Consider the following 26,349-nt stretch of genomic DNA (forward strand, 5'->3'; position numbering starts at 1 on the left):
AACAGCACGTGAAACAATCAAAAAAGTGAAAAGACAACCTACAGAGGGGAGAAAATATTTGCAAACCATGTATCTGCTAAGGAGGCAATATCCAAAGTACATAAGGAACTCCTTCAATTCAATAACAAAAAGAAAAAATAAACAAATTTAAAAATGGGCAAAAAACTTGAATAGACATTTCTCCACAGCATGCAAATGGCCAACCAGTATATGAAAATATGCTCAAAATCACTATTTATCAGAAAAATGAAAATCAAAAACACAAGATATCACCTCACAGCTGTTAGAATGGCTATGACAGAAAAACATTTTCACAAGTGTTTGTGACAATGAGAAGAAATGGAAATCCTTGCACATTGTTGGTGAGAATGCAAAATGGTGCAGCCACAGTGAGAAACAGTATGGCGGTTCCTCAAAAAATTAAAAATAAAACTATCACATGATCCAGCAATCACATTTCCAGGTATTTATCCAAAACAACTGCAATCAGAGTTACAACAAGATGCCTGCACTCCCATGGTCACTGCAGCATCATTCACAGTAACCAAGACGGGTAAACAACCAAAATATCCACCGATGGGAGGTGGATGAGGGACATGCAGTGTGTACATACATGGAATACTATTCGGCTTCAAAAAAGGCAATCCTGCCCTACGTAACAATATACATGAATCTAAATGACATAATAAGTGAAATAAACCAGTCATAGAAGTAAAATATTGCATGATACTCTTTCTATGAGAAATCTAAAATAGTCAAACAAGTAGAAACAGAGAGAGGAATAGTGGTTGCCAGGGGCTGGGATGAGGGGAATGTGGACAGTTGCTATTCAAGGAATATAAATTTTCAAAAAATAAAATATAGAATGTGATGACTGGGTCCCAGCCCTAAAAATTCCAATGTAACTGGTGTGGGATGCAACCTGAGTATAGAAAATGGTTAAAGCTCCCATGTGATTTAAGTGTACAGCCAAGTTGGAGAGTCAAGTTAAAATAGATGTGTTATTTCATTGAGTCCTAACAAATTGTTTTATTAATTCACTTTACAGATGGGAAAACTGAGATTCAGAGAGATTCAGTAACTTGTCAAAAACTTGGCAAAGTCTGCTCAACTCTCAAAACCTCTGTACTCTACTGTGTGGCCTTCTGAACTGCAAATGAGCTAAAACCATCAGTATGCTTCCTACAGTCCGAAACCCTGCTGAGGAAGAGCCATAAAGTTCCTCTGTAAATATGCTCACTGGGTGTGAAAGGGGCCTCCCTATGAATTCTGAGCTCTAGAGCAGGTTTTGTCTGTTTGTTTGTTTTGTTTTTAAATACAGACCATGATGCAGAGAGCGTAATGAAAACAATTTAGTGAAACTCAGTAAGCATTTTAAATAAAATAATAAACTAGATAAAAATATAACAGTACCAGACTACATTGCATATAGTATAAAAAGTACTAACTACAAATACTGAGTCTTGAAACTTTTACTTGTGTGTGTGTGTGGTGTGTGTGGGTGTGTATACTATGGCAAGAAGTAAATTGTATTTATTACCATGAGTTGCAGCCAAATATGTTTGAAAGATATTCTAGCTAGAGATAAAAGCATGAAATTAAAAAGACAATCCTGAAAATGTTATTCATTTTCTAATTTGCAAATACTTATTTGGTGTTTTCCTCTGCTCCTGGGATGTCTTCCCTGTCTACCCACCGTTCGAGCACAGCTTAACTATGCCCCCTTTCCTTCTGTCGCCTGGGCAGAATTAACTGTCCTGCAGTGCATCACCACTGTCACATCTATCACACTGTATCACGTTTTTAAAGCACTTGCTTTAAAATCCTTTATTAGAACGGGCAGTGTCTCTCCCGGAAAAATGAACAAAACACAGAGCCTGGTACATAGTGGAGCTTATTTTTCTTAATGGGTACAGCATCTCTCTGTTATTTTACTCATGAAATTTTGGTGATACAAGTTATAAATTAAGAATGAATTGTATCTTCCATTTTTCTGGATAATCACAAATTACCAGTAGAGTTATTTTAATATCTGGCTTATCCATATCTAATGTAGATGATACTCGGTTCTGCCAAAGATTACATCAAAGAAGGAAGACCAACTTTAAAACTAGCTCTACTGTAAATGAATTAAAAAATAAATAAATGCAACTGAATAAAGCCCAGAATTAAACTGGAAGAAAAGTATCTCTATTAGATTAACCAACCTTGTTTAGCAGCCTATTCTCTTATCTGTTTTAATATTAAATTGACTATTCCAATTCCTATTTTTACTCTTGCTTTTAATTCAACTTAATTATTGAACACTTACCAAGTAAAATACATTAAATAAGTTCTGGTTTGTTTCCATTTTATGAATGATAATGCGAAAAAAACATTTTTACTAAAACAATAATCAAAGGGAAACAAAATAACTATTCTCTTTTGATCTTTACACCATCCAACTCTTTTTATCATCTATGTTCATCTAAAGAAAGGCATTTTACAATATCTTTCTAATTTGTTTATTGAAATATTAGAACTAATTGATTATTAAAGTCTTATTAAAAATATATGTTATATATGTGTGTATATATATAAACAAATACATGGTTTTAATATCTTATATCCCTGATCAGAAAAAAGTCCAATATTATCACAGTGATTTGAAAAACTAAAACATTTGACACATTTACTATATAAAGTACCAGTTAGTATGGAAACTACATAAATTTAAAATAAAACTAAAACTACTTAGCATTAGAAGAAAGCAATTTTAAATTGTAACAGGATAGAAATGAGAATTAAAATTAGAAGCATTCCCGAGATCATGCTCCATAAAAATCTATTTCGAGAATCCATGTCTTTGCCAGTCTTTCTGCAAAAATAATCTTCAATAGCCCTAGTCACAAACTTATACAACCTTAAAACGTGGAAAAAAAATCACATACCACTTTTTCATTTTTCAATCAAATGACTTTATGACCTTCCAATTTGTGCAGCTTCACTTAACACTATGGGCAGAGCCAACCAGCAGAGCCAACAGTCAACCGTGGCCGGAACAGATTGGCAGACGGCATCGCTGATTCATCTCAGAGAGGAACAGACTGCAGCATCTACAGCTCTGATGATGTCCAAAGAGGGTAAAGAATTGGTCATCAGCCAAGTATTTCCTCTTCAAGCACAGACAGAGGGAGTGGAAGTAGGCAAAGCTCAGGGTTCACTACATTTAGTTCTTTTAGGCCAGGGAAAGGGCTAGTGGGGGAGGGAACAAGTAATTTGCAAAGCCTTACTTACTGTGGTCCCAAGACTGGCCAATTTAGGTATGTTTATAGCAATGTTTTCCTTATTCATTTCATTCTATGAACAAGATTTATATGACTATTTCATCTATATTATGCTAAATATTTAATTTGTACTTTGAATATAATTCCCTTCAGGTACCCTATAACCAAACAATGAATTTCCTTTTTTCCTCATTATAGATCATTTTATTTTATACATTTCTCTTACCTACCAAATACGTAACTAAACTTCACATATTTAAAGTGATCACCTATCATCTACTATGGAATTTCAGGCAGCTGCTTAAGTGGACCATTGGGATAAAAAATTATACAGATGCCAGTCAGAAAGGGAGACCAAGGTACAAATGCACCCAGCAGACTATAGGAACCAGAGAACAAAGACACCCGACACCAGAACCCTATGCAAAACTCGACTGAGAAAGAATATACCAATCTTAATGGCCCTATAGAATGGCATACTGAAGATCTTACATATTATTGAGAAGAAATGCTCTTTGTCAAAAATCAAACATTCGTCTAGTTTTCCTACTAGAAACTGTTAACCTCAACCATGAAAGCAACTATAAATTGGTAGCAAAAAATCTAATATTTAAATATTTACATATATTTATAACTGATTTTTGTAACTCATTTTTTAACTCATTTTTAAAGAATCAGTTTAAGTCAAAATTACACTAGAAGGCATTGCAATAAGACAGAAGGTATTTTGTTATTTGGAGGAGGTGTAAACATGAATTATAGTTTATTATATTATTATATCAATGCTATATATAAGTAATTATTCACTAATAATTATGAAATGATATATTATTTTATATATTATAAATAGATGAGCATATATTTAAACCTAGAAACTCTAATCTAGCAGTGATGAAAATAGACATTTCTGATATGAAAGATATTTAGTTATATTATTATTTAGCTATGTTATTAACTACATATAATTTCATGACAGATATGGGGGCTAGGATATAAACTTGACTCTAATTCATTCATTATTTCAGCACATATTAAAAGTACCTGAACGACTCCAAACCTAAGGCCACCACCATGGCACTGAATTAGTTTATACAGAAAACATCTGGGCCCTTCTTTTTCTTGTGGGCACAGGAAGCAGAGAGGAGACCATACTTTATTTTCAGGAAATAAAACCTCAAAGGTTTTGCCCCTCAAAATCATAGGCAATAAAAATAATATGTACAAAGAAATTTCTAAAAGATATGTATCACCTTCCTTCTTTGAGACGCTGTAACTTCCCCTCGAGGATTAAGCCAGGTCATCAGCGAGCTACACACCTGGCCCACACCACGCTGCCAGTCACCCTAGCAGAACCGCTTCAAGGAGAAAAACAGTTATTTATTGAGCGTACACAGTGATCTTTACCTACATTTCAGTGTTCTCAAGGCAAATATTATTTTCATGTTAGAAAAGAAAATAATCAGATCTTGAGAGGTTATTTCCCAAAAAAAACACAGAGCCACGCCAGGAGCCTATATTGAAGGACATTATTAGAAACAGCCCAGCAAATCCTGTTGAATTTCACTGTAACAATGTTGAGGACATTTTGCACTACCCTATAAGGAATCCACTTTAAAAGAAACTATAGAAGAAATTTCACTTTCAATTCTATACAGAAACAACTTTGTTCCTCTTACGCAATTGGTTTGCTTTTACCTGAATGAGCTTTTCCATTAACCATTCAACTTTTTGTGTTTCCCTCTTTGCCCAGAAGATAGAAAACTCAGTACTAAATGTGGGACTAGCCCTAATAATCATACATAATTCCAGGATATGGATTTTGTTAGCTAATGTCAATGTATTCTCTAGCTCACTTCATCTTATTTTTGTTCTTACTGATATTCTCAGATTCTTTTTCATCTCATTTTGCATGTTCATACTATTACAAACTACTTACCTGCAAGACCACTTACCAAAATCTTCTAAAAACTCACCAAGCTGTATATGTACTATATATAAATTGTATCTCAATGAAGTACCGAGGAAAAGTATAAAAGAAAACCCATTTATAATAATCAAAATCAAAAAGCAGTAATTCAAATATTTCTTACACTCTCTTAGAGTCAAACCTTAATAAAATATTTTAAATCACTTCATTCTTGCAAAAGACCTCACTGAGTTAATACTTTATTCCATTTGTTATAATTTATAATCCAAAATATACTTACATGTCCACATATGGTATTTGTTGAAGTTAGGATGGGAATAATTTGAGGGATTTCATTTGGTGAAGATTACACTGCAAAGTTCTATTGGTCTATTTCACTGATATGAAGGTACGTGTCAGTGAGTACATATCAGGAGGAAAACCTTCTGGGAAATGAAAGGCTAAGTGCAGAAGGGAAAACGAGCACATGGGACAACCTGGTGAAACCAGTGTCAAGTGTGAGATGCATGTGCCCTGCCTCTGGCTTCACTTTGCTCCTCGCCTTGGTTGTCTTATTAGTGACTCTCAAACTTTTTAGTGTTCAAACCTTTTCTGATTTTTAAATTTTGTTGAGTTTTGTTTTTGTGGGTTATACATATCAGTATTTACCCTATTAGAAACTAAAACTAATAAATGTTTAAGATCCTTATTCATTCACTTTAAAATAACAATTATAAAAATATTACATGTTAACAAAAACATACTTTATTAAAATATAATTTTAAAAAGGAATACGTGGCACTGTTTTATACCTTATCTAATTTCTTTAATACCTGCTTTAAAAAGATTCCCATATCTGCTTCTGCATTCATTCTGATAAATTATTGTGGTTGAAGTACATTAGAAAATTTGGCCTCACAGAGATATATAGTTGAAAAAAGGAGTATTTTCGTAGCCTTCTCAGGTAACTGTGAATATTTCAATTTGATACAACACCCAAACTCAACAAGCGGTAGTTTCTTAGCACTACATGAAGGCAGTAGTATGCTAGCAACCAAAAGCAAATTTAAAAAGCACAACAAAAAAGGAAACTAAAAATCAATATCTCTCATGAATGTAAATGCAAAAATCTTTAACAAGATTTTCTCAAATTGAATGCAACAATGTATGTGTATGTATGTGTCATAAATATTTTATATATATACATATGATCAGATGGGATTTATTTCATGTGTGCAAGGTTGACTCACTAATCAAAAATTAATAAATGCACAACAGTCTAATAAAAAAATCCTATGTCTAGCCTAGCCCTGGCCAGTGTAGCTCAGTTGGCTGGCGCACCACCCCATGTATCAAAGGATCACAGGTTTGATTCCCACCCAGTCAGGACATACCTGGGCTGCAGGTTTGATCCCCAGTCAAGTAGCCAACGAGAGGCAACCAAGGGATGTTTCTCTCTCAAACTGATGTTTATCTCTCTCTCCCTTCTTCTTTTTCTAAAAGCAATGAAAAAAATGTCATCAGGTGAGAATAAAAAAATTATTTTAAATCATATGTCCATATCAATTGATGCATAAAAAGCATTTGATGTAAGTTACCATCCATTCAGGATAAAAAGTCTCAGTACACTAGGAAGAGAGGGGGAACCCCCTCAACCCAATAAAGAACATCTACAAAAAACCCTAATTCTAGCATTACACTTAACAGTAAAACGTTGAATAATTTTCTTCTGATATTGGAAACAAGGCAAGGATGTCCACTCTCTCCATTCTTATTTGGCACAATACTAGAAGTTCTAGCTGAAAATTAAAGGCATATGCATTGGAAAGAAAGAAATATAACCGTCTCGGTTTACAGATGATAGTATTGTCTATTAAAACACCCTCATTATTGTCTATGTAAAAAAAAAAAAAGGATCTATAATCCTTGATCTAAAATGTGGCTTCCGTGAGGCTTCAGGATACATCAACACACAAAAATGAACTGCACTTCTATATAATGACAACAAAGAAATTTAAAATGCAGTATCATTTACAGTTGCTCCAAAGAAAATGAAATACAAGCTAGGTATAATGAAAATTACAAAATGATGATAAAAGAAATCAAGGAAGACCTAAATATCTGCAGAAACTTACCATGTTCACAGACTGGATGAGTCAACATTGTAAAGATGTTAATTCTCTCAAAATTGATGGACAGGTTTAAAGCAATCCCTACTAATGTATAGTTAAATTATAACATCAAAATTCTTCAGAAAACAGATTGAAAAGTGGCTCTTCCAAAACCAGAAAAGTCAATCAAAATTAATTTGTTAAAAATTACACAATTTATTATAATTACATAGTCTCAAAAATAATCTTGTGGACTTTCAAGAACAAAGAGAAAAAGAATAAACAGCAACTTGAAACAATTCTGTGAATACATTTTTTAACCGCTAAATAATCAATGCTACATATGCAACAAAATCAAAAATAGACAAAACAAAATTTTTTGTAGGTCAAAGGACACAATCAATAGAAAAGGCAACATATGGAGTGGGAGAAAATCATGTATTTGATAAGGGGTTAATATTTAGAATATATAAAAAACCCAACAACTCAACAACCAAAAAAAGTCATATAACCAGATTTTAAAATGAGCAAAGAACTTGAATAGACATTTCTCCAAAGAAGATATACAAACAGCTAAAAGGCACATGAAAAGATACTCAACATTCTTAATCATCAGAGAAATGTACAATGAGATACCACCTCACATCCATCAGGATGGCTACAACCAATCAATCAATTAATCAATCAATCACAAGTGGTAGTGAGAGCAAAGAGAAATTGGAACCTTTGAGCACTGCCAATGGGGTGGTAAAATGGTGCAGCCACTATGAAAAATAGTATGAAGTTTCCCCACACAATTAAAAATAAACTACCATATCGTCTAGTAATCCCACTTCTGGGTACACACATCCATAAGAATAGAAAGCAAGGTCTCGGAGAGAGACCTGTACACCTATTTTCACAGCACACCATTCTCAATAGCAAAGAGGTGGAAGCAACCCAAATGTACATCAACAGATGAATGGATAACAAAAGGTGGTATAAATACCACATGCATATGTAAAGCTGGAATATTACCCAGCTTTAAAAAGGAAGGAAATCCTGCCATATGCTACAACAGGGGTGAACCATTAGGACATTAAATTAAGTGAAATAAAACAGTCACAGAAAGACAAACACTGCAGCCTGCCATTTATATGAGGTGCCTAAAGTATTACAATCCATAGGAACAGAAGGTAGAAGGGTGAGGCCAAGGCCTTGGGGGTGCGGGAAGAAGGGCTGTTGTTTGATGGATACAGAGTCTCAGATTTACAAGATCTGAAAGTTTTATAGGTCTTTTCACAGCAAAGTGAGTATTTTAACATTACACTTAAAGTGAACAACATTATAAATTTTATGTTATGTTTCTTTATCCCAATAAAAATTATAAACAATAACCAATGCTACAAAAATTAACAGGAATAAAAAGTTGCATGCCCCAAAAATGTCAGAAATTACCCAAATAAATACACAAATCACAGTATTTTAAACTACTCTGGAAAATCTTTCTTCTATGTTTTCCTTCAAGAAAACATGATAATCACTTTCAACTTACTTGAATATGTAGTTATATCAAGGAGAAAAAAATTCCTAGACTATCGTTAGGTAATTTTACTTGGAAATTTAAATATTTATATTCACAGATATCGCTGAGTGTATGTGTTTAATTTTGCTCCTAGCAGAAGCTACACTTGAGGACCTTCACTCTATCCTGTATTTATTATTCTGGTTCCTTACGGATTCTAAAAACAAAATTCACAGATAATAGAAGTAAATATGTCACACTACATCTAATGAAGAACATATTTAATTTTTAATTCCTTAAAGATGAAAATAGCTCTTGACATATGTACCCAAGATAAATTTTTAAAGAAAAAAATGCCTCCTATTCTAAAATGACAGCTCCCTAACATATGTGGCAGCAAACTCTTCTTTCTGCAAAAATACTCATTTGGCCGCAGTTTTTGACAAGTGAAAAAGCTTTCCCACATACATACAGTCTGCTTGATTTTAAGAAGCACTGATCCCTCCCTTCAAACTTCTCTTAATATTTTAAGGTGTCCATTTTCCTTTAATTTGTGAGACAAGTACTAGAAATTACTTGTTGTAATTTTACAAAAATATTAAGTTGAAATGTGTGTGCTGACCAAGAGGGAAGCAGGTGTGAACTTGAAGTAGATGTCAGAGATTAGGAAAATGTATGCAACAAATTTTACAAATTATTTTTCCTTCAAATTCCCTAAAAGAAGTAAAATCATCAGAACTATCCAATACATAAATAAAGGTTATCCTCTTGTTTACATATAACAATAACTACTATCTTCTAGAGTCAAAATTATTTTCTAAAAGGGGCAATTTCTAATCCTACTGTGAATCTTCATGTGAATTTGGCTGTTTTCTTTTTTCCCCTCTGTCTCCAGCTTGATTTTTCACACTGCTAAAATGGAGGAAAGAAAGGATATCTGCCAATCCTTAGGATTCTGGATTAACAGATGCTAAGTAACTAAATATTATCATCTTGGGTGTCACCAAACCTAAAGATAAATGAAAATGCCCCCATCTGGTCTCGTACAGTAAGCTGATTATAGAAAGTGTTCGATTTCTCTTTCCTCTCCAAAGAGTAGCTAGCACATATTTGTTGAGTAACTGCAGACTGCCTGATTCTAAATATAAACTGAGACATGTGCTAAAATTCTTGTCCTGATTTTTTAGCAATCATTATGAATGTCACACATTGTTACAAATTATATTTATTAAGGACCTTGAAGAAATAGATTTAATTTTTTTTAATCCTCACCCATGGATATGCTTATTGATTTTAAAGAGAGGGGAAGGAGGGAAAGAGAGAGAGAAACATCAGTGTGAGAGAAACATTGTTTGGCTGCTCCCACCCCCTGTAGGAGCCCTGACCAGGGACCCCATGAACTCGTAACCCTTTGGTGCAGGGGACAATGCTGCCAACAACCGAGTGACCCTTCCAGGGCAAGAAACGGATTTCAAATAGTAGTGATGATAAAGTTACACATGAAAATTTTCCCATCAAATGCAATGATTCAAATTAAACCCACAGTTGCTAACTTTTCCTACCAATACTCATGTATTGTATAACCACTCATATCACAAAGCCAGTCAAACTTAGTATTAGGACCACACCAATTAAAGCAGATTTTACACAAACACATTTTAAGTGGAGGTCACTTCTTTTACAAAAGAAAGATAATACTACTTTAAATGAGAGGTATACCTAAGCAGCCCTAAAAATCCAACAGAGAGCCTTGAAATAGTCTTGAAGTTGCTGCCTGAAATACTGCTGATCCATCTTCCAAATCTACAAATGCTCAATTTACTTAAAAAAGTCAATTTGACTGCATATACACTAATGGAGGAGAGAAGAGAATTTTTATAAAAAACAAGCTACGGTCATCTTGTTGCATTAGATGTGATACCAGTTCAGACTTTGTAAAGTGGTGGGTCAAAGAGAGAAATGTGCAAAATAATCCTTTGTCAAATATAATGTTCGATTTAACATGGCTATGCAAAGGAACAAAAATAAGAAGTTTGAAAGCCTGGGTACCACAACCAATGAGAATAATCAAACAATGTGGATACCCAATGGACCAAGGATATCATCGATTTCAAAAGAAAGGAGTTCTCAGAGATCTTCAGGGCAGCTCCAGAAGAGGCCCAGTGACCACTTACCCACCTAATTCTAAACTTTCAAAGAAGTCAAAGTAACATAGGCAATCCACCTGCTTGCAAGGAAAAAGTTAAAGAGAAAAATGTACTCATCACTCACATTCCCGGAGGCTAAACAATCCCAACACCTTGGCTTTGTCAAGTGCTATATATAAAATGGGCAGGAGTGTGTTAGCAGATTAATGTCAATTGCGAACTAGGAAATAAGGGGTAGTGGAGACTAAATGGTAAAGACTATTTAAATGTAACCCTGGGGAAAATGTTGTTTAAGCCAAGTTCAACTTTGACAGCTAATGCCTGAAAGAAATAGAAATAGATTTCCATCTTCTTATAAACTTAAGCAAACTGTTTTAAATAATGGGTCCCAACTAAGTATAAGGAGGTAGAGCCATGTGTCCCTGCAACTGGTGGGGGAAACTGAGGTATAGTCTCGCTCCTCCATGAGGGGAATTTCCTCTGGGGGATGTTGGAGGATATTGGGAACAAGGGGAAGGGAGCATCTGCATGCCCACAGGGAACATCGGGAATATTAGGTGTCTCCCAGTGACCGCTGCTCTTAAAGGTCATCTCTGGCAAGTACCTGGGGAAGGAGAGGGGGTGGTCCTTCAATGTCCATCACACTCTTATACCTTGTAACCAGGGCTTCTGCTGAGAACTGGGAGGGCTGGAACTTCTGCCCTCATCTATATGCATACCGCATTCTCCAAATCGGAGTGCAAGAGTGAATTCATAGGCTTAGCATTGTATTAAAGCTGGAGAATTGGGAATCTGATACAGAAGGATGGAAGACGCTGAAGTTTGAAAAGGATAGATATGGGAGGAGAGAGGCATTAAGGTCCGCAATTACAACATAGGGACCAGAAAGGAGTCTACCATGTATGTCCCTTCTCTGACTGTAAACTCTTGGTCACTCTCACCAAACCTGTTCCCCAACTTTATTTACATCTGTTTCCCTCAGGGTCCCCAACTGCCTGCCTTCATCCCAGTCCCCAGGATATAGCTAGTCTTTCTAGTCAAAAGACATGGCCTGAAAAAGTGTGTAATCTGAGGGGCATGGACAAGATTGAGTGTGATTATGATTATGCAAATATCCCATACTTAATATGCAAATATTCCAAAGTGAACATACAGAATCCAGTAGCGTTTCAAAACTTGCATAAACAACATATGAAAAAAAAATATTTTGCAACTATGTGCAGTGATAACTAAATGTGAACTAGACTTATTGTGGCAATCATTTCCCAATATAAAAAAATATCAAATAATTATGTTGTTCATCTGAATCCAACAGCAAATTATAACAGACAAGATATATTAGAATATAACTTTTAATTAAAACTATTAAATGAGCCCTTTTTAAGAACCAGAGCTGCACTGGAATGTAGTCACGCCCTAGGGCCCGCAGGCCTGCCTGTATAAGTTTTAGAAGGCATATTCTGCTTAAGATAAGAAAAGAATGTGCCTGTTCATCACAAAATAGGTCTGTTTTTTTTCTTTCTGCTCTTAAGACAGGGTCACTAACTCACAATCCCAAGATGTGTGACAGACCTTTCCTGTGGGAAACCACCTTGCCATAGTCACGTAGATGAGGCCAGGAGCTGAGTAAATCAGATTGCTGAAGCTCAAGTAAGAACTGACCGGTCAGCATAGCCCATGACCCTGGACCCATTACTCAAGATCACTCATGACTTCTGCTCTATAAAACCTCTTGTCTGTAAACCTTTGATGAGTTCAGGTTTTTCAGTATTTGCTTCCTATTCTCCCAGGTGAAGACATTCAATAAAATAGCCAATATTTCTCTACTGCAAAACCTGGTGTCAGTTCTCATTGACTCACTGCTCACACTGGTAGCTACAGACTTTCTTTTGACTCACTCCATTTCACATCTTAAATCAATATAATGTTACATGTCAATTATATCTCAATTTTTTAAAAGACAAACTAAGAAGTCATACCTTTTAGCCCAGAAATTTTATTTCTGAGAATCTATCTTAAGGAACTAACTTCCAAAATACAGAAAAGAGCCCTGGCTGGTGTGGCTTAGTGGATTGAATGTCGTCCTGTGAACCAAAGTGTCACTGGTTCGATTCCCACTCAGGGCATACGGCTGGGTTGTGGGCCAGGTCCCCAGTTGGTGGTGCATGAGAGGCAACCACACATTGATGTTTCTCTCCCTCTGTTTCTCCTCCCCTTCTAATCTGTCTAAAAATAAATAAATAAAATCTGTTTTAAAAAATAATTTAAGTGGTCCACAGGCAGTAGTCATTTGACAAATATGTACCGAGAGAGTAGTTCTAAAGCCAAGTTGGTATTAAATTCACACTCTCAATAATGATATCTAAATAAAACGTGTTAGTTCTGTTTTAAAATATCCTGCTGACCTTCTCTCACTAGGACATGTACTTTCCTTTTTAAAAAAATAGCAGCAGTATTGTATTTTTGCTTATTCATTCATAGCCATTTTGCTGTCCCTCTTGGGATTAACCAGATTGGACTATAAGATGGTTCACACCAAGGTTCAGTATATAGTCTACAGCCCTATAAAGGACAAAAACAACCTCCTAGAAATCAAACTGAACACTCATCGCAAGACCCTACTTCTCTTACAGTCATATCTGGACAACAAATGTAAATTTGTACCTCCTTTTTATGGCCTTATGTAGGCAGTGGGCTTTAGTCTATCAAAATCTCCATTGATTTTAAGAAAGAAATTTCCAGTGTGAAAGGTTCAATGCTTTTTAAAAACGATGAGCTAAGATGATTATGTTCCGGTGTGCCATCAAATGCTATTCCAACACTTAAGAGATAATGAGCACTTGAACTATAGCAACCTGCCTCCTGAGACATCAACAAGAGTTGCATATATTAAGAGAAAATACATAAAGCATAAATGAAAGAAAATCAAATGACCAAGCAAGTGGCAAAGAAGAACCTAGCCCCCATTATTTTTCCAGAAGGAGCACCCAAGGTCCATATAACTGTTGCCTCTGAGGGCGAGGGAAAAAACAAATCATTTCAGTTTCCTTATATACAGAACTACATTTTGCTACAACATGTTTTTTGTAAGAGTTGATGGTTGTCCAGATTAGCTGTATGATCTTGAACCTTCTCTGTATTTCAGTTCCTTAGTCTGTAAAATGGAATTATCATCTCCTCCACCAAATCACAGAATTGTAATGAATCAAATAACATTATCAGTCTGAGTTTGCCTGTCACCTTATAATGGAGTTACACATTCCACAAAAACAGTTCAGTCACATACCGTTTGAAGTAAATAACTGTTCTTACTGCAAATGTTTTCCTAAAGATTAAAAAAGAAAACGAGATCCAGATTTTACTTTCTTGAATGATTTGCCCTACACTTGAGCATCAACCATATATCACTGCCAAAAATGTTGACCATCTCCTGTTATGACCTGGCTCTCCTGTGCAGAGTTGTCCAGATATTATCTTCTGGCATACGCTTTCTAAGAAAATATGGGTTTTTCCCCCCATAATTCAAAGCATGCTCTACTTTTACTAAAAGGACAATAATTCCACATACAGGAATTTTACAGGTTGTTGTCGCTGTTGAGACTACTCCTATGAAAATTAACTCTGTTTGATAGACCATATAGTACATGTACACTTGGATAAACAACTTCTCAACACTGTGAAAGGTCCATGGGCTTTACAGTCATAAAGATTTGTATTCAAATTCCTGTTCTGTGACCTTGAGCACATAATTTAACTTTCTTGCTCCAAACTTTCCGCTTTTGGTTCTGGGTTGTTGTGATGATTTAATAAAACTTTATATGCATATGTGCCTAGGCTGTGAAATTATTGTTTCCTACCTTAAGTCTTTCCACATATGCCAGGACCAATCAAACCCACGCTGAATACAAGACAACTTTGAGAGAGCATCTTTCCCACACACTAGCGGGAGGATGCCATGCGATGTAAACTTAAGTGGATGACGGCATGAATTAGACGTCTGACGGGGCAAGAAGTAGAGAAACAGGCATCCACAATGGACCTCGACTTCACTCGCATGTGTGAGAGACATGAATCTGACATACTTTGAAGACTGCACCGCAAACGCACGAGGTTTGTACCAGGATGTGGGAAAAGGATGGAATTTCAGAACAAGCCAGCAGGGACCCTCCGGGTTCACCCCGCCCGACCCCACCCGCGTGGGTCGTTCAACTGGAGCCTAGAAACTAAGCGGGGAGAGGACAGCAGCTGACCTCGTCCCCCCCCCCCCCCCCGCGGTCCTCCCTACGCCCAAACCCCTAGGGCACGAAGGGTGCTGAATCATTAGCACCACCAGCAGCAACTCCCTGCTCTGCGGCTCGGCGAGGGCCAGTGTCCCTGAGCAGCAGTGTCCCTGAGCAGTGCCCATTCCGGATGGGGGCCGAGACCTCCAGGGCGTGGGGAAGTGACAGCGGGCGGGGAGGTTGGGGGCAGCAGGTACTCACCCGGGTGAGGACAGCCCAGCGCCGGCGCTCGCCCCCCGCAGCAGGCGGTCCCTCCGCGGCCCCCGGGTGTCCCGCCGGCGGCCGCCCCGGGCTGCAGCTAGAGCCGGAGGTCCGGCGCTCCCCTCCGCCCGCCCTCCGCCCGCGGGAGCCGCGACTCGAGGCTGCGGCGCCCGACCCGGAGCAGCTGGAGCAGCTTGAGCTGCCGAAGCGGGTGGCGGCTGCCGACGGGCCAGACCATTCGCGGGCCGCAGCCGGGGGTGCGCGACGTGCGGAGCCGAACGCGCGCCCCGCGCGAGTTGGGGGGCGGGCGACAGCTGGGAGCCACCAAGGACCCGGGGAAGCCTCGGCCACGCCCGCCCGGGCAGGGCGTGGGCTCCGGGCGACCCACAGTGGGGCGGCTGCTTTCCAAGCTCTTTGCTCCAGATGGTCCTTGGGCCTTTCCGGGCACCCCCTCGCGGTTCGCCTTGGTGGCGCTCGGGGCTCCTTCAGAACGCCGCAAACAGAGGACCTAGCAACCGGAGCGCCGGGGCGGCGGCCCCTGGGCGGCGGCCCCCGGCGGGGATGCGGACGGGCGCGGGCCTGCGCCGGCCCCGCCGCCTCCTCCGGTCCCACTGCGGGCTCTCAAGCGCCAGCGCCCGGTGCGCTCTCACCGCGGAACAGAGCGGGGCATCTTGAGTGCTTGAGGGGCTGCTCGGGTCTTTTATCCGAGCATCTCTGGGGAGCAAAGAATAAACGCGTATCCCAGACAGCTCGAAAGTTAGAAAATAAAATCAGGCGGGGCTCCATCCTTTGTAAATAAGATACCGGAAAATGGGGAACACTTTTGAATCCCAGAGTTACTGCTCCAGAAACGTGGAAGCCCAGTAGTTTGGAAAATGTAGATTTAGGAAACCATTTTAGCATACAGATTTATGAAAATTAAAGAAATTTTGAAATACTTGGGGTTCATTGTTCACCATTTTAGAATTAGTGCCTTGGGGTTTGAGAAGGAATCGTGTCCTTATATGAAATGAACTTTACAGAACTGGAGGGAAGTCCCCACTTCTGTGGTCTCTGCTCCGGGTTATACAGATCCATTTCACACCATGACAGGGAAGGAGACAAACGTATAGTTTCATTATAGAATCGGGGGAAGGAGGGAAGGGGAGAGAGAGAGAGAGAGAGAGAGAGAGAGAGAGGAGAGAGAGAGAACATGCGAGCAGAGTTGGCACCTATAAATATATAATTTAAGGGAGCAAAAGAAAGGCCCTCTAAATTCCTCCCCAACAATAAGAAATTTCACATTTAAAATCCATTTTCTCTGGATAAAGATATTGTCCTCTTTTGAGTAAATTAACAAAATTTTAACGTAAACCAAGCAAGCACCTAGTATGAACCAATCCCTGCACTGAGAGTATTCCCAGTTCGATTGCTTTATTTATTATTCTAAAAACTCCTGTGAAGTTGGCAACATTGTTGGCATTTTTATAGAGAGAAACTGGGCGGAGAGTTTGCTGTGGTGGGTTTACATCTCAGATTATGAGAGGCAGAGCAAGCACCACAACCTGGAACTTTTGATTAGCGCCTTTCCACCAGAAAACCTCCGGGAAATGTACACAAAGCCTTAGCATGTCCGTGACTGGCACTCGAATGTGTATTCTTCCTCTGTGAAAACTAGGTTTCATGGTGCAGAAAGGGACCCTTAATTATCCAAGGTGGACATCACAGGTTAGAAATAGGGACCAGTAGGGAGAGACTGGACTGGCCTAGAAACGTCAAGGTCAATCTCACACTGGTAGGGTCATGTGAGGGTGAGGAGGAATTCCCCACTACACTGTGTTAATCATGTTCTCTATCATTTACTCTATTGCACTTTACACTTAATCTATTATTACACTATTATATATTACACTTTACACTATTATTCTTCCAACCCCAGAGTTTTTAAAGGGACCTAATCTCATATGTCTTATCAGAATTTAGAGAAGTAATAGGGCCTTATCAACTCTCACATCACATGAAGGAACTTTTAGTAAAATAAGGAATAAACTTAAATTGTTACCCTATTATGTGCCATTGTTATTATGCTAACTTTTTTTTTTTTAATAAAGGTTCACACTTTAGTATCAGCGCAACAGAAATCCCCAGAGCTCCATGGTACTGAGGAGCCCAGACACTAAATTCCCAGGGAAGCCAGGCAGCTGTAACTGAGGGCTAGGATGACATCAGCCTCAGAAATGTATGACTCTTGCCCTGGCCTGTGTGGCTCAGTTGGTTGGCTGTCATCCTGCAAAACAAGGGGTCGTGGGTTCCATTCCTGGTTAGGGCCCATGTCCGGGTTGCAGGTTCCATCCCTGGTCCAGATGCCTGTGGGAGGCAGTCAATGGGTGTTCTCTCTCACACTGATGTTTCTCTCCCTCCCTTCCTCCCTCCCTCCCTCTCTGTCTAGAATCAATAAAAGAAAAAATTTTAAGGAAAGAAAAGAAATGTGTGATTCTTCCCCCCATGCAGTTGTTTCATTTCAAAGGAGACAGCAAAGGAACTGAACTGGGTTAGGTGGACACCGCGCCCTTTGAATTAGTGTTCCCTGTCTGGCTGGCAGGGGTATAAGAAAAAAGGATACGGTCTAGGTAGTTCACCTGAGACCAAGCTGGGATTTAGAACCTTATCAGTTACAAACCCGGTGACATCTCCAGCCATCTGCTTGTATAAATTGACATTACTGAAGTGTATGCTTCTTAATGAAGGACAGAAATTTTGTTCCAGTAGCCTTGAAAAACTGTCAAAAGCAAAAAAAGGAACAGTATGGTACCTGCATTCCCTGATCTCCCATGGAGGCTTCGAATGGTTTTGAGCTTCTGGAGGAAGGAAATTAGGGCCAGAAACTGAGGAATTATTTTTACAAATGACTTGGTGGGATTTAGGGTCTAAGAAGTACTACTTGGGCCCTGGTGACAAGCTACAGCACAGAGGGCCATTCTCGCACGCAGTCTGCCATAGACTTCTGCGTAGCCTTGCCACCAATACAGAAAGGGCTCTGCCCAAAGAAGGCGTGTGCTCATGAAGAACACTGGCGACCAACACAGGGTCAAGACAACTTGGCTAGGAAGGAGCAAACAGCAATAGAGCATGTGTGGGATTGTTCCTGAGCACCCAGGAGACGCAGCTGAAGATTTCCTGTCATAATGAGGGAGGCTGGGGCGGAGGGGATGATGGTTAAATTGAAGATGATTGTTAGACATCATTTAAGTAGTGATATTAAGAGTCTAATGAGGACAGCATCAAATTTATGTGTTAAGTTTTGGAAAATTGACATATTTGCAGTAGTAAGTCATTCCATCCAAGGCAGTAATAGACTTTTCCATTTGTTTTGTACTTTGTCTTATATTTCCCAAGGATATTTTTATAGTTTTGTTCATGTACAATTCGGCACCTTTCTTATAAATTCATATCAAGTTATTTTCTAGTGTCTTCCTCATGAAATAGTCTTTCCACCTCTTTTTATAGGTGCTTTTGTCTGAATAGAGAGAGATGGGTTATGTCTGTAGTTTATTTTGCATTCACACAACACACCAAATTCTCTCATTATTTGTTTTATCACAAGAGTCTCTGAAATTTTCTTAAACACACACACACAGGCATATCACTAGCATCAGGAACTTTTATCTCTTTTTCCATTATTTATACTAGCGATTATATATACATTTGCTAGAATCACCAGTACAAGGGATTATGGTGATACCTGTCTGATTCCTGGGTTTTAGTGAAAGATTTAGTTTCTGCCCTTTAATAAAATGTTTGCTAGTAGGCTTTTCTTTGTTTTAAAAATAATTTCCTGCTGTTCCTATTTTGCTTCGAGCTTTCCCTGGTGTTGGTTGCTTGACCTTTGATGTCTTTTCATGACCCACTGATAATGGCTGGGTTATTTTCCCTTTAATTTTTAATGTAATCAATATGTAGATAGACTTCCTACCCTGGAACCACCCTTTCCTCTCTATAATACAGCTGTTTTGTTATAGTGAACTGGTCTTTTGATGCATTTCTCCATTACATCCTTTAATGCATTATGTGAACATTTGGCATTTATAGTCACAGGTGAAACTGGCCTGCACTTCTGTTGTTGAATTCCTTCTTTGGCTTTGGTATTTGAGGTATTCTGGCTTCATGAAACTAACTTGAGAGCTTTCATTCTTTTCCTAAGACCCACAACTGTTTAAATGATATTGGAATTATCTATTGTTTAATGGTTTGATTAAAAATTCAACTGTGAATCCATCTGTCTGCTGTCTTTTTCAATAGGAAACCATTTATCACTTCTCCAATCTCTTCTATAATAATTGGCCTATTCAAGTTTTTACTAATTCTGAGTCATTTGTGATAATGTATATTTTGCTAAGGAAGTATTTAATTCTTCTATGTTTTATTAGTTTAATGTCCTCTCCAGAGTTGTCTTTAGTATTTACTTAGAATTATTGTAATCTCTTTCCTTCTTTCACATGGTTAATCTTGTCTAACTTTAATTTAATTTTCTTTTCCTAATCATAATTACATCTTATTTATCTATGTTTATTGGTCTTTTTACAGTATCAGTCTATGAATTTATTATTTTCTGCTATTTTATCTATCTTAATAATTTCAGCTTTTATCAATATTAATTCCCTCTTCAAACTTTGTTTTGTTTTTTTTGTTATTGTTCTTACTGGATTAATCAAGTACTTAATTCCTTTATCTTCACCTTTCTGCTTCCATAATTAAGGGCAACACATTTTCCTGTGAGTTGTTTTGCTTTTCCCCATCGTTTCAGTATAAAGTGTTTGTTTTTCCAATGCTGCTAGGGATTTCCATATTTGCCCTTGCTATGGCCGGCATTCTTGTGTCCCACCCCACTGAAATTCATGTGTGGAAATCCTAGACTCCATTGATGATGCTATTAGGATGTGGAGCCTTTGGGAGGTATGTAGGTTGTGAGGTAAAACCCTCCTGACTTTATAAAAGAGGCTCCAGGAAAGTCCGTACCTCCTTCTGCCCGGGGAGGACACAATGAGAAGATGCCTGCTATGAACCAGGAAGAGGACCCTTACCACAGGTGACCGCACTGGGATCTTGGACTTCCAGCCTCCAGAACCATGAGAAATAAATTTCTGTTGTTTCTGTGATATTTTGTTATGACAGCCCCAAAGGACTAAGACACTTCTGTGATTTCCTATTTCATACAAGACATATCTCATCCTGTGTTTCTTAATTTCCAATTAACTTTCCTGGATTGTGCTGAGAGAATATAACCTGTTAGCTCTCTAATTCTTCTCAATTAGTTAGGGTTTTCTTTTTGGCCAAGAACATAATTCAGTTATGTAAAAGTCCTATGGAAATATATATAAATATATTATATGATATGTATTACATTTTATTATATTTATATATCTCCTAATCAAGAGATAAAATATTGCTATTTAAGGAATACTATGTTAATATATTAAATCAAGCTTATTAATTGTATTATTCATTTCTTCTATGTCCTCCCTACAGCTTTTTTTGGGGGTGGGATCTCTTAAATTATATCAATTCTGGGATATACTGAAAAAGCCAGTACAATTGTATTTGTATTTTTATCATGTTCTTTCATTTTTTTTAATTGAAATAACATGTCCCCTTCTTGTCCTAAAAGTTTGGTTTGTGCATTCAGCTTCTTATTTTGCTCACTGAAAACAGCTCATCTAACCAATTCACAATGTTTGTCCTTATCCTGTTTAGTGCCTTTAACCTTCTCAGCCACACTGTTTGCTATTAATCTTGTTCCTCCGGTGTCTTTCCATGCATTTCCTTTGTTTTGTTTTCTTGGGGTTTGTTTTTTTTTTATTTTCAAATCTCTTTTACTGCTATATTTTAAATATATATTTTGCAATAAACAAATCTGCTGCTTTTTTAAATTAAATTTAATAATCTTTTTTAATAAAAGAATCTTAGTCAAATCACGTTTTGTGTCATGCCTGATATATGTTCTTTCTATCTCATTTTTTATTCATTTATTGTACCCTGCTGTTTCCCCTTTCACCTTTTTGTTTATGCTTGCCCATCTCATTAAGTTTCCCTTATTCCCCTTTTCCCTTGATTCTTTGCAGATTCTACTGGGTATTTCTTTCTTTTCATAAATGGTTATCTTTTCCTCCCTTGTTCTTATAATCAAATATTATTACTGGACTATTACATAAAATCAAGGTATTATTTTCTTTACCAGGATCCTCTATTTCCCTCTTTTCTTCTTTCATTTGAAAAAATCTTTTAAAATACTTTCTTCTTTCAACATACTTTCTGTTCTACTTCTTTCTTCATCTTTTTCCATCTTGAGGTTTCTATTCTGGTCTATGTCTTACTTTGCTAAAGTCTTTTCTTATGGATTTTTCTCTGATAAAGTACATAAATAGTAAACTCCTTCTTGTATATCTTTTCAAATATCTTTTGTGCTGAGAGGTGGATGCTATCTTGCTGAGGTACTGAATAATTCGGTCATGGTCCTATTCTGGAAGTAATCTATGGATGCCAGTTCGTCCTTGTTTCTAGCTTCCATTGTCGCAAATACGTCTAATGCAAGTCTGATATTGTTTCCCCTTGTAATTCATTTGTAACTGCTTGGAAGTTGTGAGATTTTTCCCTATATTGTTATCATTCAGAAATTTAAAAGGGGAAGTGTTGTCAAGGAACATGTATAAAGGACACATGGACGAAGCCAAAGGTGGTTAGGATCGAGGGTGGGAAGTGGGGATGGCTGGGGTGGGACAGAGTGATGGGAGGAAAATAGACACAACTGTATTTGAACAATTAAAAAAAAAGGAGAGAGAAAAGGAATTGTATCAGATTTACGTCTTAAAATATGAAATTTTCTTTTTCTGGTATTACAAATTATTGACTGACTTCCATTTGTTCTTTCTTCTCCTTTTGAAATTTCATAAAATTAGGTCTTTGGACCTGACTTCCATTTCCTTTTGAGGGTCACCTTTTTTTTTTTTTTTTTTGCTTCATGCTTTGATATATTTCTTAGCACTTGATTTTTCAGACCACTGATTCAGTTTTCAATAGAGACTCTCCTCTCAGTTCTACTCCTGAATCTTTTATTTTGGAAGCCACGTTTTCAATTTCAGAAATAATTTTTTATGCTGGTCTTGCATCTTAATTCCAGATGTCACTATCTCCTCCAGGAGCACTCTTATCAGTGGTATGTTGTTCTGACGACTGTTTTTCTCTTAGCTATTGGATGGGTTATTTTCTGTGTCAACTCATTGGAGTTCAGATGCTAAATGACAGGAGTCTCACAGACCATGAAAGATGAAGTTATCTCTGCCTACAGGGGCCTAATATACAGCAGAGGCTGCCAGACCCTGTTGCTGTCTTGAAGGAAACCCTTTGCTCTCAGGCCTCCTGGTACCGCCACAGCCTGAAGAACAGGGAGATCCAGTCTTTCTACACGGTTCTTTCTTGAGGATGCGAGGGTAAGAAGATCTGAGCCAACATTGTCTTCTGTCTGGAAATTCACAGGTCTCTGCCCTGCCAGCATTTCCCAATATCCACTGCCCTTAGTCCTCACTAGTTCCGTGATGATGTTCTTTGCCCAGCACCTGACCTGAGTCATCTATCCGTTTTACAGGCCCCACTTGTATAGAGCCAGACTGTCTGTGTTAGTTCTTATTACATGGATCAGCACCTATTTTCAGGTTATAAAAAAGGTACATAAAGGACAATGAAGCAAGGTTTCCTACCTAAGCCTAGAGTCCATGCTTCAAAGCTCAGTTAGAGCTTGTCTAGAAGACTAATGTCTGCCTAGAATATATCTGAATGATGAACTGAGAAATTTCCTGGTAAAAAGAAATCATCCTAAGGCATAAAAAAAAAGGTCAGGCATGCAAGCTTGTTTCAATAACCATGCCTCTCTGCCAGAATTTAACAGCTTGATATCTCTTTGTTTTAAGATTTTATTTATTTATTTTTAGAGAGAGGGAAAAGGAGGGAGAAAGAGAGGGAGAGAAACACTGACGTGAGAGAGAAACATCAATGGGTTGCCTCACATAGAGCTTCAACCAACCAATGACCAAACCTGCAACCCAGGCATGTATTCTTGCCAGGAATCAAACCAGTGACCTTTTGCTTTGTGGGACAACACCCAGCACCGGTCAGGGCCAGTTTGACATCCTTTGCTCACATTGTCCTCCAGCCCAGCTCTCAGGTTCAAGTCCTGGGAAGGTAAGGCCTCAAGAAAAATGAAAACCTGTACTGGAAACTTGGGGAGATATTGAAAGCACAAAACAGTAATATCTGGGACCTTCATGACAAGTTGGGTTTAATTTTTAGGTTGTTGCTGCTTGTTTATTTTCCTAAGTTCAGGTAGACCCCATTTGAGGACAGTAATTTATCACAGGCATCAGCAGCGAAGTATGGAGAAGTGGCACCAGCGGCAACAACAGATGCTGATTTTTGGAAGCTCAAGTAAAGGAGAAGGAAAAGGCAAATGCTTCATAATCATTGTGCCTCCTAAGAGCTCAGGCAACTATTCACCAGCCCCATTTCTCTCCTTGAAATAACTGAGGAACATGTTAAATGTAATTCAAAGTACCTCATGAGAAGGTGGGGAAAGAACCCAGAAAGATGGGGAACCCAGAAAAGATGGGGAAAGAATGCTAATTATTGTAGTTACTGTGTCACCATTTTTACCCGCAGCTGCTGAATGAAGTCTAAGGAAACACAATTTTATAATCAAATTTTATCAGAGAAGGAAACTGAGTCACAGAACCAGTTGCGAGAGTCACATAAGAAGTCAAAGGCTGGTCCAAGGACTAAAGTCCACTTCCTCTGACTTCTAACCCATAAGGTCATCACAATTCCACTCAGGGGAGGAATGATTCAAAGTAAATCATCCACAGAACAGATAAAAAGTAAAAGTCCTCAAATATCTGTCCTACTGATTATGGCTCTATGATTTTATAATTGGGATTTGAGGGACTACAAACTTGTCAGGCCCTCGAGCAAAGAGAGTGGTCTTTAGTCCTGTGCAAGGTTCCCATACTAGAGTGATGTTTCGAAGACAGAACATGGTCCTTTTTATCCAATTCAATCCCACTTCTTTACTCTGTCAAGAATGTGGCTTACAGCTTTCTGTTTGCTCTTCCCAATGGCAGATATCTTTCTTTTTATAATTATAATTTGCACATCTGGTTATTTTAAGAGAGACTATGACAATTATGGTTGATAGTTATGGTAAATCAATGTTTTAATAACAGAATTTCAGTGTATCAAGTTTATCTCCAGAAAAATTGTAAACAATTCAACCTAAATAATCCAGAGAGGAGAGGAGCCTGGTAGATTATTATGGTAAGAGAGCTAATAATGATAGTTATTTTTATAGTAACCTTTCAGTAAATAAAATGCACCATATTAAGTACTTCATTTACTTCATCTAATTCTCATTTAAACCCTATGAAGAAACCGTATTATGCCCATCTTATATAAAGAAACTGACATTGTAAATCAAATAACCTCCCAAGTGTTACAAAGCTAGAAATTGCCAGAGTCAGACTTATATCCTAGTTTGTCCAAATCTAGGTTTTTCTGATTCCTAAGCTCCCATTGTTACTACTCTCTTCCACGGCCTCATTAAGGAAGAGAAGCTAGTACATTTCATCCTATTTGTGTTTCCTCAGGAAAACCCATACCATTTGCCAAGCAAAAAATACAAAATTAAACTTGCAAACCTTTGGCCCACTGTCAGACTTTGAGAAGAATAATTTCCTTAAAAGTACAAGGAGTAAAAATCTGACTCACGATAAATAATTCTATCAAATGTATTTCTGTACTGCCTCTGACCCTGCCCGTTTGCCTTAAGTCACTGCCAATACTAATAAATCCCACAATACCCCCAGAATATAAAGAATAACTGTTGAAATTAATCTAAGTATACGGAGATTTAAAAAGTATTTTTGATACTAGACAGAGCATTTACCTTTCAAAGGCCATTCTCTTGATTTTCCTTAAATATCATATAATAACTCACATTATGATTTTGTGTTTTCAGTGAGTAAACATAGGTCCCTAGTGTTATTGTTTACTCTTTCCATATAACTCACTGGCAAAACAGAATTGATTGGCATCTCACATGCTCGTTATTATCTAAATATCCAAGAATGAAACTGAGAACATGGATGGAAGCAAAAACAGATTCAAATATATCACAAAAATTAGTAATTTAACTAATAAACCATTCCTTGGTTTGTGGTCATTTGCCCATAATTCCAACAAGAACACTGCCTTGCAGGTAACAAGTAACCAATAAATATTTGTTGAACAAACAAATGAATAAAATCTCAATTACGGCAAATTCAAGTCAGTAAATTAGCATCACCTATGGGCATAGTGGGATATTGGGGGGGGAGGGAGAGTTGCCTGCTCAGAATCCATTCCACCCATTCCAGTGATATCACACCTATTCTGGTGCAGTCCTGTCTTTCATTTGTATAACACGTTTGTACAGATTTCCATTTGTACAACCTTGGTCTTCATAAAACCAAGAGAGAAGCATGAGGAGTCAACTGACCAATCAGAAATCCTCCCAAGACTTCGAATCTTGAAAACCTAAGACACTTGGGATTCATTGCTTCTAGTAAAGCTACCCTTACAGGACAGTTAAGTAGACCTTGCTGTCTGGAACCTTGGAACCTGGATGTCTTGGAACCTAGTTCTTGTCCAAATTGAGTTCGATTCTTCACCTTACCCGTGGATCTTGTTAATTCACCAGTATAAATGTAAGATTTTTGTGTGGGTTTAAATTAGCCCGAATTCTACTACTTAAAACTGAAGAACACAATCCTGCAGCTTCCATTTAGGATGTACAAAGATTATCACACTAAACCTAAAAAGGAGATTAAACGGTAGTTAATCTACAAAATCATAACTTTCTTGGAGCATCTCAGAGA

At 37.8% G+C, this 26,349-nt stretch overlaps 1 protein-coding gene across 4 annotated transcripts in view; it reads right to left on the reverse strand.

Moving 5' to 3' along the window:
- Positions 1–15,957, reverse strand: part of TTLL7 (tubulin tyrosine ligase like 7) — a 139,863-nt gene extending 123,906 nt beyond the window's left edge. For 2 of the 4 annotated variants that reach the window (XM_053920382.2, XM_053920383.2), the window contains exons 1-2: positions 15,416–15,956; positions 6,567–6,668 (exon numbers count right to left, since the gene is read on the reverse strand). The gene's annotated coding sequence lies outside the window, so the exon portion shown is untranslated. Of the gene's footprint in view, positions 1–2,930; positions 3,020–6,566; positions 6,669–15,415 lie in introns of those variants that run through there. The other 2 variants (XM_053920385.2, XM_053920384.2) reach the window with 2 other exon arrangements.
- Between the last annotated feature and the right edge of the window lie 10,392 nt (positions 15,958–26,349).

This window comes from Desmodus rotundus, chromosome 3, assembly GCF_022682495.2.
Source record: "Desmodus rotundus isolate HL8 chromosome 3, HLdesRot8A.1, whole genome shotgun sequence".
In the NCBI taxonomy this organism is placed as follows: Eukaryota; Metazoa; Chordata; class Mammalia; order Chiroptera; family Phyllostomidae; genus Desmodus; species Desmodus rotundus.